This window comes from Macaca mulatta, chromosome 11 (genome assembly GCF_049350105.2).
Source record: "Macaca mulatta isolate MMU2019108-1 chromosome 11, T2T-MMU8v2.0, whole genome shotgun sequence".
Classification (NCBI taxonomy): Eukaryota; Metazoa; Chordata; class Mammalia; order Primates; family Cercopithecidae; genus Macaca; species Macaca mulatta.
In genome coordinates, this window is record NC_133416.1 from 53,233,683 (window position 1) to 53,245,093 (window position 11,411).

At 38.4% G+C, this 11,411-nt stretch overlaps 1 long non-coding RNA gene across 1 annotated transcript; it reads left to right on the forward strand.

Moving 5' to 3' along the window:
* The first annotated feature begins 283 nt into the window (after positions 1-283).
* Positions 284-4,282, forward strand: LOC144333234 (uncharacterized). Its single transcript, XR_013401745.1, has 3 exons — positions 284-328; positions 3,527-3,612; positions 4,157-4,282. It is a non-coding gene; the product is annotated as an uncharacterized LOC144333234 (long non-coding RNA).
* The last annotated feature ends 7,129 nt before the right edge of the window (positions 4,283-11,411 follow it).

The window sequence follows — 11,411 nt, forward strand, 5'->3', positions numbered from 1 at the left end:
TGAGACAGATGCGTTGGACAGGCTTAGGTTTATTCCTTCCTGCAACAATACTTATAGGTCCAGTGGGTCCCTCCATCTACAATGGCTTATTCTAAAATAAAACTTCTTTCTAAGATCTGTTTTCATTGTTCTCAATATTCCAGATAAGTTTACAAAGAGTGAATTTTGGATTTCCTGTTATATGATTTTGTAGATTTTGTGTTTTTTGTTGCTTATTTTCTCCTCTTCTTTGTCTTTTGTTCAATTATTGAAGTTTTATTTATTTTGTTTTCATTACATTTAGTTTTTCTAGTTGCTTGGAAGTTATACAATCTATTTCTACTTCATGGTGAGTATTCTTATATCTTTTACAATATACCTTTTAAGTATATTTTTCTCTCTCTGTCTAGAGTGACCCAGCATTTAAATTAATCATGAGACAAACTTTTGCAAACTTTCATTTACCACCTTCCTCTTTTTCTGCTGCTATTTTGTGCGAGACCATCTGGGATTTTCATTCTGGTGGTTATTCTCTTTTTCCCTACCTCCAATTATTAAGATTTAACTTAATAATTGTTAAATTATTAACAATTATGAGTATATAATAACTTAATAATAAGTCCCCTACTTATGATGGTTTGACTTATGATTTGTCAACTTTATGATGGTGTCAAAGCACACTCATTCAGTACACTCCTCGACCTAAGAGATTACATCAGGATAAACCAATTGTTAGTTGAAAATGTTATCAACTTACAATAGGTTTATTGGAATGTAACTTCATTGTAAGTCAAGGAGCATCTGTAATTTTTTCTAGTTTCTTTGCCCATTCCTCCCCTTGTTCTTATCCTATGTCTCCTTCTTGAGTTCATTTCTCATTATTTGGGAGTAATTTTTTCAGAGATAACTCATGGTTGATAATTTTTTGAGTAGTTACATTTATAAAAATGTCTTTGCTTTCACTTAAGTTATAGTTTAGCTAGGTATAGAATTTTAGGGATAATCTTTTCTCAGAACTTTGAGGATGTTACAGTCTTCTTAATTCAGCATTATTGAAGACTAATGTCAACATGATGTTCATTCTTACATAGATCATCTGTTGTTTACCCTCTAGAAGTCTTTAGAATGCCCTCCTTATTCTCTTTGTCCTGAAATTTCAGAAGGGTTGCTCTAAGTGAATCCTTTTTTTAAAATTTATTCTGCTTGGAACCTGGTGGATAACAATATGAATATTTTCTTAATCTAAGAATTCTTATTTTACTAGTTTCTCAATTTTTTCTCATCTACATTTTCTCTAGAATGCCTTTAAAATGAACTCCTATTTCTAGAACCCTTATTAAATGGCTGCGGAAATCTGGGTCAATCTTTCACATCTCAAAACTTTTCTTTGTTTGCTTTTTTTTTTTTTTTTTGAGACAGAGTTTCATTCTTTTGCCTAGGCTAGAGTGCAATGGCATGATCTCAGCTCACTGCAACCTCCACCTTCTGTTTTGAAATGATTCTCCTGCCTCAGCCTCCCAAGTAGCTGGGATTACAGGTGTCCACCACCATGCCCAGCTAATTTTTGTATTTTTTATAGAGATGGGGTTTCACCATGTTGGCCAGGCTGGTCTCAAACTCCTGACCTCAGATGATCCGCCTGCCTCAGTCTCCCAAAGTGCTGGGATTACAGGTGTGAGCCACTGAGCCCGGCTCTGTATTCTTTAGTCTTTTGTGTTTTCCATTGTTTTGAGAGCATTCTGGAAATGCTGTTTATCTATGTCCCCTCTACTATTTTGCCCCTAAAGCAATCTTTTTATTTTGATTTTCAAGTCTTAAATTTCTACCATATTCGGCTAATGTTTTAGTTACAGTGTCGTCCTACATTTTTCCAGAGATGTTTGTATACTTATTCCAAAATGTTGTGAGCTCTTTTAACTATGATTCTTCAAAATGTTTTAGTTGTTGAGTTTTTGCCTTTGTTTCAAGGTATTAGTATTTTCCAAATGTTTGCAAATTCTTAGTTGTTTGTTCATCTTGTATCTGAGAAGTAGTAAGTTTGTCTCCTCTGTTTAAACACTGTTTATGTGTGAGAGATGAGAGGTGCTAGCTGGTCAGCTTGGAACTGGTGCTTTTTGTCTTTTCCTAGTGTAACTTCTCCACCTCCTAGAGGGCATTCTTCTTGGTTTCTTGCCTTGCTTCTCCAGCCCCAGAATGCAGGTTCACTGATTTTGCCTGTAGTAAATAGTACTTCTACTTTTGTCCTGCTTTTTACCTGTCTGTATCTTTCAGTGCCTTACTTGACTTGCCCACTGCCCCTTACTGCTGTCGGCTGTAATTTCCTGAGAGAAGGGAAGAATTGGGTGGCGAGACCCCCTCTACTCTTAGTTTTGTTTTGTTTCATTTTTAAGCATGGTGTAGGAACTCAGACAATTACAAATTTTGAGAAAAAAAGTATGTTTAAAAAAATTAGATTTCTGACTTAGGCTTTATACTACTAACTTATTTAGCACAAATCTTTTTAAAACACAGGCTATGAAATTAGGAAAACTGATTTTTGAGTTCCAGTTCTGCCCCCTTTTCCAGGTGTTGTGCTTCATCTGTGAACCTCAATTTTTTCATCAATAAGTTGATGATAGTAAGAAAACCTACTGCTCTGTGATGGTGAAATATAACAGTAAAGTGAAAGTACTTTGAGATTATCAAAGAGCCACTAACAATTTTTTATTTATGGCACTAAATAATACCTCAGTCAGACCTTTGGTGGGAGGATAAAGTAGGTAGTAGGAAAATATAGGAAAAGACTCAGGTACCCAAGATGAGGAAAAAGGAGATTGCCCAGGCTCTTGTCCTGAACTCTTGTTTTATAAACTTTGCTCTCTATTCTTTAGAATTCCTAAAACCAAGATTTTCTGCATGTCAGATCCGGGAATTTTGTTTTTCTTATGGCATGAAAGCTAGCCAAAAGATTCACTGTGAAAGTTCCCATCAACCAGAGTAGATAAGTGGTTATGGGGGATGAAGGATGGCTACTGATACTTAAGTAGACAGGATTCTAAAATTACATTAACTTTTCCCTAGAACTTTATCAAAGTGACAGTTTTATATGTGTCTTGCCCTCTGTGTACAAGAACTTCGGGAGCTAGCTAAAATCTGAATCTGAAAATATCTTCTATAAAAGAGAGGACTTTGTAGTTTTTTTTTTCTCTCTCTCAGTGATGAAAAACTGGATAGAACCATAAACACTTCAAAGGATGTGAAATCCACATGGGCTGGAGTCCTAGCCAGAGTCCTTGCAAGATCACTTTCCTCAGAGGATTTTCATGCTCTTCCTTTCTTAGGGGAATAAAATTTCCCAGCCACCTCAGGCCAAGAAGTGCTGTAGTTACATGTACTCACTTTGTGACTTCATGTTAAGAGGTCAAATGAGGAGTGGGAATGCTACAAGGCAGTGGGTATGGAGAGATTTCCTTTGGATGTGTTTTCACTTGGGTTACACCAGGTACCTGGAATTCTGTGTTTTACTTTTGGATAAAATAATTCTTTGCCAAAATGTTTTCTTCACTAGTGTGAAGCCATCTAGCTGAATCAAGATGGAGCTGCTGCCTGCCTACAGATTCTTTATGTGGGTGAACATTATTGTTTATTAGAGAGGTGAGAATATTTATTTCTCTCCATTTTCATTCTTCAGAGATTATTCCATCACTTTGGATTCAGCATAGGTTACCCAGCAATTACTACTCACTCTTCTTGGGTTCAAATAAATGAGTTTGGTCCAACGTTTCCTATATTTTAAAATGGAGGCAGTTCATGATGATCAGGATTTGGGGAGGAAGTGGATTTAATTAGACCAGGAAAAGGGTAGGAGACTGGACACCATTTGGGGTTATTTTCAGCTAGTTGAACCAATTTGTTATTGACCTAAAGCTGACAGCTTTTCTGTGGCCTGCACAATATGAATTTAGTGAGCTCTGCCAATTCTCAGACGACAGGCTCTCATATTTCTAGACATACCAGCAGTGGTTCCCAACATTTTTATTTCACGGACAAGTACAATTAAAAATAAAAGAAGTGTGGAGAAAGAAGCCAAAAAATCTTAGGTAAAGGTCAGTCCTTTAAATGGAATACTTTCAAATATATGAAAAAAGAAACCACCTCACTTCAACATCCTCAATTTTCTCATTTTTTTCCTGGCCAGTGAAAACTAGATCCTGGGAAAGCACTGGACACTCACCGATGTTTGAGAACCACTGTTCCCAATCTATGAAGTAGGCTGTAACTTTTCAATCTGCAAATTCACTTCAGATATCTCAGAAGAACCTTGTAAGTGAAAATATGAAAGTGAACAAAAGCTTTCCTTTTTAAATACACTTGTGTAAACAATTGTTTGGAACAAGTCACCAATGATGCCTCACTTCAGTTCACTATTCTTTCAAATAAAAGATGTGTTTGTGCAATTATAATCATTCAAATAGCCATTTTGAGGGCTATGTTTTTTTGTTTTTGTTTTTTTTTCAATCACAAATCTAAGTGACCCTGAGAATTGTAAAAAGATAGTATGGGAATATCAAGAGCGATTTTGTGTTTTGAGCCAATGATTTTAAACTTCCATTTCCAAATCAAGAAAGATGGAGTATGAAAACAAGCACATAGATCTTTCTTTTGTGTTATGTGTGTAACTAAGAAGCCAGTACTCAGGTAAATGGCTTACAATCTTAATAGCTCACTCCTGGAAAGCCAAAACTGCATTTCTCTTTTGTCAGGACTGGAAGTATGTAAATTGATTGCCCAATTAAGGAAAGGTTGACTGAAGGTGAGTAAGGTTTCAATGTTCCCGCCTTAATTGCTCAACAAGCTTTTCTAAGGGGCTAAATGGAGCAGCAAGGGGGTAGCTGGGGTGCAAGGGACTGCTTCTCTCCAAGCATTATTGGACAGCTGCCAAAGACAGTTAAAAAATAAAATAAAACTGCTCAAGCGTCTTATGTCATGAAGTACAAGATTCTTCATGTTGGGGCTCGCAGTTTTAGTTATAGCAAACTAATTACAACATACATAATTTCTAGTTACGGATAAGGGGCCATTTGCACAGCGTCTAGTAGTTTTCATATAATCTTGCCCTGGATTCTGTAAATTAATAGAGGTAATATATTATTATGGAAAAAGATGGAATCTGGCAATGATCTCAGGCACTGAAGGAACCAGCTGTTCCATAGCAATGTGATTTTGCAAGCTTCTTGGGGCCTGGCATTCTTAAACTTCCTCCAGCGTTAATTCTTACTGGTGAGTTTTCGCTCTGCTGGACCTGCTTATGCAGCTCAGTGGTCCAAAAGTCTGATGTCACAGCCTAACGCTGTATGTCCTCTGCCAAGAGTCTTTGCTGTGGGCACACATTTCTGATGAGAATCTACCCTGCTTTGACTCTTGACTGCATTGGTCTCTGGCAATTACCCTTGTGAAAATAACTCCTTTTTCAAGCATGCAATGTGTCTGGCTTTTATCCAATGGTTTAATCACAAACTCTCTGTGACAGCTTTACCTTGAGTAGTCCGTTAGGGAATTCAGAAGAGCTAGGGTTGCACTTGGACTCTCTAGCTACAACATTCTTTTGGCTTTTATGCTGGCCTCAGATCTGGTCTAAGCAATGATTTTGTACTTGCTAAGCTGAATTTTTCACTACTTTGTTCCATGAATTCAAAGGAAGCATGGAAAATGGCACAGATAAGATCATCTTAATGTTAATAGGGGAACTTACTGTGGGCATACTATGTGACAGATACTGTGCTAGACAATTTACAATATGCTATTCGGTCTAATTATTCCTTACAACCATTCTTTTTTTTATTATACTTTAAGTTCTAGGGTACATGTGCTCAACATGCAGGTTTGTTACATATGTATACATGTGCCATGTTGGTGTGCTGCACCCATTAACTCATCATTTACATTAGGTAAATTTACATTAGGGATAATGTCATTTATCCATCATTTACATTAGGAATAATATGATCGCTCCCCCCACCCCCTCCCCACAATAGGACCCAGTGTGTGATGCTCCTCTTCCTGTGTCGAAGTGATCTCATTGTTCAATTCCCACCTATGAATGAGAATATGCGTTATTTGGTTTTCTGTTCTTGCGATAGTTTGCTGAGAATGATGGTTTCCAGCTGCATCCATGTCCCTACAAAGGACACAAACTCATCCTTTTTTATGGCTGCATAGTATTCCATGGTGTATATGTGCCACATTTTCTTAATCCAATCTGTCACTGATGGACATTTGGGTTGATTCCAAGTCTTTGCTATTGTGAATAGTGCCGCAGTAAACATATGTGTGCATGTGTCTTTATAGCAGCATGATTTATAATCTTTTCGGTATATACCCAGTAATGGGATGGCTGGGTCAAATGGTATTTCTAGTTCTAGATCCTTGAAGAATCGCCACACTGTTTTCCACAATGGTTGAATTAGTTTACAGTCCCACCAACAGTGTAAAAGTGTTCCTATTTCTCCACATCCTCTCCAGCACCTGTTGTTTCCTGATTTTTTAATGATCGCCATTCTAACTGGTGTGAGATGGTATCTCATTGTGCTTTTGATTTGCATTTCTCTGATGGCCAGTGATGATGAGCATTTTTTCATGTGTCTGTTGGCTGTATGAATGTCTTCTTTTGAGAAGTGTCTGTTCATATCCTTTGCCCACTTTTTGATGGGGTTGTTTGTTTTTTTCTTGTAAATTTGATTAAGTTCTTTTTAGGTTCTGGATATTAGCCCTTTGTCAGATGAGTAGATTGCAAAAATTTCCTCCCATTCTGTAGGTTGCTGTTCACTCTGATGGTAGTTTCTGTTGCTGTGCAGAAGCTCTTTAGTTTAATTAGATCCCATTTGTCAATTTTGGCTTTTGTTGCCATTGCTTTTGGTGTTTTAGTCGTGAAGTCCTTGCCCATGCCTATGTCCTGAATGGTATTACTTAGGTTTTCTTCTAGGGTTTTTATGGTTTTAGGTCTAACATTTAATTCTCTAATCCATCTTGAATTAATTTTCATATAAGGAGTAAGGAAAGGATCCAGTTTCAGCTTTCTACTTACAGCTAGCCAATTTTCCCAGCACCATTTATTAAATAGGGAATCCTTTCCCCATTTCTTGTTTTTGTCAGGTTTGTCAAAGATCAGATGGCTGTAGATGTGTGGTATTATTTCTGAGGGCTCTGTTCTGTTCCATTGGTCTATATCTCTGTTTTGGTACCAGTACCATGCTGTTTTGGTTACTGTAGCCTTGTAGTATAGTTTGAAGTCAGGTAGCATGATGCCTCCAGCTTTGCTCTTTTGGCTTAGGATTGTCTTGGCAATGCGAGGTCTTTTTTGCTTCCATATGAACTTTAAAGCAGTTTTTTCCAATTCTGTGAAGAAAGTCATTGGTAGCTTAATGGGGATGGCATTGAATCTATAAATTACCTTGAGCAGTATGGCCATTTTCACAATATTGATTCTTCCTATCCATGAGCATGGTATGTTCTTCCATTTGTTTGTGTCCTCTTTTATTTCACTGAGCAGTGGTTTGTAGTTCTCCTTGAAGAGGTCCTTTACATCCCTTGTAAGTTGGATTCGTAGGTATTTTATTCTCTTTGAAGCTATTGTGAATGGAAGTTCGTTCATGATTTGGCTTTCTGTTTGTCTGTTACTGGTGTATAAGAGTGCTTGTGATTTTTGTACATTGATTTTGTATCCTGAGACTTTGCTGAAGTTGCTTATCAGCTAAAGGAGATTTTGGGCTGAGACGATGGGGTTTTCTAAATATACAATCATGTCATCTGCAAACAGGGACAATTTGACTTCTTCTTTTCCTAACTGAGTACCCTTGATTTCTTTCTCTTGCCTGATTGCCCTAGCCAGAACTTCCAACACTAAGTTGAATAGGAGTGGTGAGAGAGGGCATCCCTGTCTTGTGCCAGTTTTCAAAGGGAATGCTTCCAGTTTTTGCCCATTCAGTATGTTATTGGTTGTGGGTTTGTCATAAATACCTCTTATTATTTTGAGATACATTCCATCAATACAGAATTTATTGAGAGTTTTTAGCATGAAGGGCTGTTGAATTTTGTCCAAGGCCTTTTCTACATCTACTGAGATAATCATGTGGTTTTTGTCTTTGGTTCTGTTTATGTGCTGGATTACGTTTCTATGGGATGACTATCATTATTCCCACCTTTTGGTTGTGGAAACTGAGACTGAAAGAGATTAAGAAAACTTGCCCAATGTCAGTTAGCTTTTAAGTAGCAGAGGCAGGATTCCAACCAAGGTCAGTCTGAGTCCAGAGCCATGTTCCTACATCCTTGCAAATTCTCCTAGATAATACACTTGTTCTTGGGCCTTGTAGGGAATCCTGGAACAGAAGAACAGGCATTATACACACACACAGAGAGACACACAGACATACACACACACACTCCAGAGGCTAGCTTTGCTTCCCATCAGACATGGGACTAGTGCTCATAGAGCTGACTGGGGATATCTCTACCTGCCTAGGACACCAAATCTCTGTAAAAGACAGCCCACTTCCTGAAGCCTCGTCCAGCGGTGGGAGGTCCTGACATACTGTTTTGTTCAGGCTGGTCCTCCACCCCAAAAATGGAGCTCTGCTTCCTACCTTACCTACCTAAGGACTACTTTCCAAAGGAGTACAAGAACCAAAGCCAGTTCACTGCAAGGCAGGGCATGCTGGATGCCTTTTTGGGCAGGATGTAAGACCTGTTTCTCATCTTATTTCCATTTTTCTGTGGAGGTCTGATATAAGGCTTTGCTTGTGGGCAGTGTTGTCTCACTGGTTATAGGTGAAACCGCCCCATGAGGACAGACTCCTTCATCAATTAACGCTTCTCTTCACCCACTTGCCATATAAGTTAGACCCTCCTTACCAAATTCCTCTCTAGGAAATAGTGTTATGAGGTCCTAGCCTAGATTTAATAAATTTGGATTTTATGCCTCCCCTTCCCCTGCCTAAGTTGGGAAAATTGAAAAAAATAGTCATTTTCACAGTATTATTTTGAGAACTGAAAAGTAAGAAAAGTAATACAAAATTAACAGAAATTTCAAAATGACAAGCATTTTTATATGTCCTTCTAAAATACTGAGAAAGAGAATTCTTTCTAAAAGCAACTGGGTTCCGAAGAGACAGGGTGTGTTGAAAGTTTCCTGTGCTTTTAAATCGTTCTGGAATTCCACTTGATTGTTGGGGATTTGGGATATCATATGGAAAGCAAGATAACCCAAGAGCAAAAAATAGTCTTTTGGAATTATCCTAATATCTGCTGAATTCTCTTTAGCTTCAGTGAAAATGAAGGTGAACTGGGCAAAAAGAGTTTGCTTTGAAGTCTCCTTTGATAAAAGCCAAATCAGGCTGGGCGCGGTGGCTCAAGCCTGTAATCCCAGCACTTTGGGAGGCCGAGACGGGCGGATCACGAGGTCAGGAGATCGAGACCATCCTGGCTGACACGGTGAAACCCCGTCTCTACTAAAAAAAATACAAAAACTTAGCCGGGCGAGGTGGCGGGCGCCTGTAGTCCCAGCTACTCGGGAGGCTGAGGCAGGAGAATGGCGTAAACCCGGGAGGCGGAGCTTGCAGTGAGCTGAGATCCGGCCAGTGCACTCCAGCCTGGGCGACAGAGCGAGACTCCGTCTCAAAAAAAAAAAAAAAAAAAAAAGCCAAATCATTTTGTTTTAGAGAGAAGTTGGAAGGATAGGTATTCTATTAGCTAAATTTCCTCTATTGAATTTCCGTTTAAGAAATAATCTAGAAGATCTTAAGATCATCTGATTATACTGTTTGGGGAACCTCTTAGACATGACTTTCTACCTGTTTGGTACCAGACAGTGGATTGTTCTGCAAGGAAAGCATACTCACAGATTGCAGTTCATGATTGCATTGTTCTAAATCACGGATGATGCTACAGATGGTAGTCTGTCTACTACAATTCAGCCTTGGGCTAATTGACATTCAGAGGGGATATTTTAGCCTCAAATTCTGCTCAGTTCCTGTATTTGGTGTGAAACTTTCCACTTTCTCTGGAAAGCAGTCCTTAACTTAGAAGGAATTGTTGGTCTAGAGCTGAAGATAAGGCAATTTAAAAGTTCAACAAAACTCTAACTGGGAGAAAAAGGGGAATTTATGTGCCTGGTTAGGATATGGATTAGTGCTTCTTATCACCCACCTAAAAGTACATGAAGGAGAGGAAATGAGTCACAGGAATCATTGAATCAAGTAAACTTTACCTGTAATTTCCCAATTAATCCCCAAAATGGATTATTTTCAGAACAAAGTCTTCCTTTTATGCTTTTAAAATGTGAAATGAAAAAAGGATGAGACATAGAATAAAAGATGAAATAGTATAGACCAATGAAAGTAGGGCAAAGCACATCTCTTCATCTGTAGCAGTGGTTCTCAACCTATGTGCCAGAATTATCTAGGGAGCTTCTTGCGTATGCAGATTCGTGGCCCTATCCTATGATTTAATAGGTCTGAGGAGGATTCAGGAATTTACATTTTTGTCAGAGACACCCAACTATTCTGATTCAGGTGATCCACAGGCCATGTTTTGAAAGACACTGAGCTATACTAGTATAGATTAATATCTGTACATGCTGGTGTAACAGGCTGGATTTCCTCAGGGAGTGGAACGTCATAAAGGGTTGGGCAGACAAGCCTGAACAGAGAATCTCTGGAACTCATCTTTCGTCTAGGACTTACATATTGTCTCATTCCTTCTAGATTATATAAGCTACATTCAGGAAAAGGTGGGAGCAAAAACACTCTCTACACACACATGTGCACACACACACACACACACACCCCTCTGATTTCTGTATTCCTGAATATCTTAGGCAAACACACATTGAGTTGTGTATCTTATCATTAGCAAAAGCTTTCTCTAGTCATGTCAGTGAATAAACCCTAGTACTTTATTACCTATTACTTTCTCCACATTTGGACCTTGCAGAACTCTCCAAATTTCAACCAGCATGAAAAAGGATCTTCTTAGCTGAGCCTTACACTGCTCCAAGATTGGAAAGATCTGCTGGCCTTTTTTCCCTTTCTCTAAACCTACCTCTACCTCGGCTAGACTCTCCTATCCAGACCTATCCTGGTAGAATCTCTATATAAGGTCTGACCTGGTCCTTGATCCCATTTTATCTGAAATAAGCAGGATACAAACAGACTTAGATTCCTCCTCCATACCAGCAGGATTTAATAATATTTAATTTACCTTCCATCCCTTCAACAATATTTTTGTGCCTACTCAATATTTGAGTGCCTACTATGTGCCAGGAACTGTTCCAGGAACTTGGGATATATCAGTGAACAAAGCAGAAGGATCCCCCATCCCCTTGTAGAGCTTATATTTCAGCAGACGAGATAGACAACAAACAATATTTATAATTAAGGTGGTAAGTTCTCTGAGAAAAT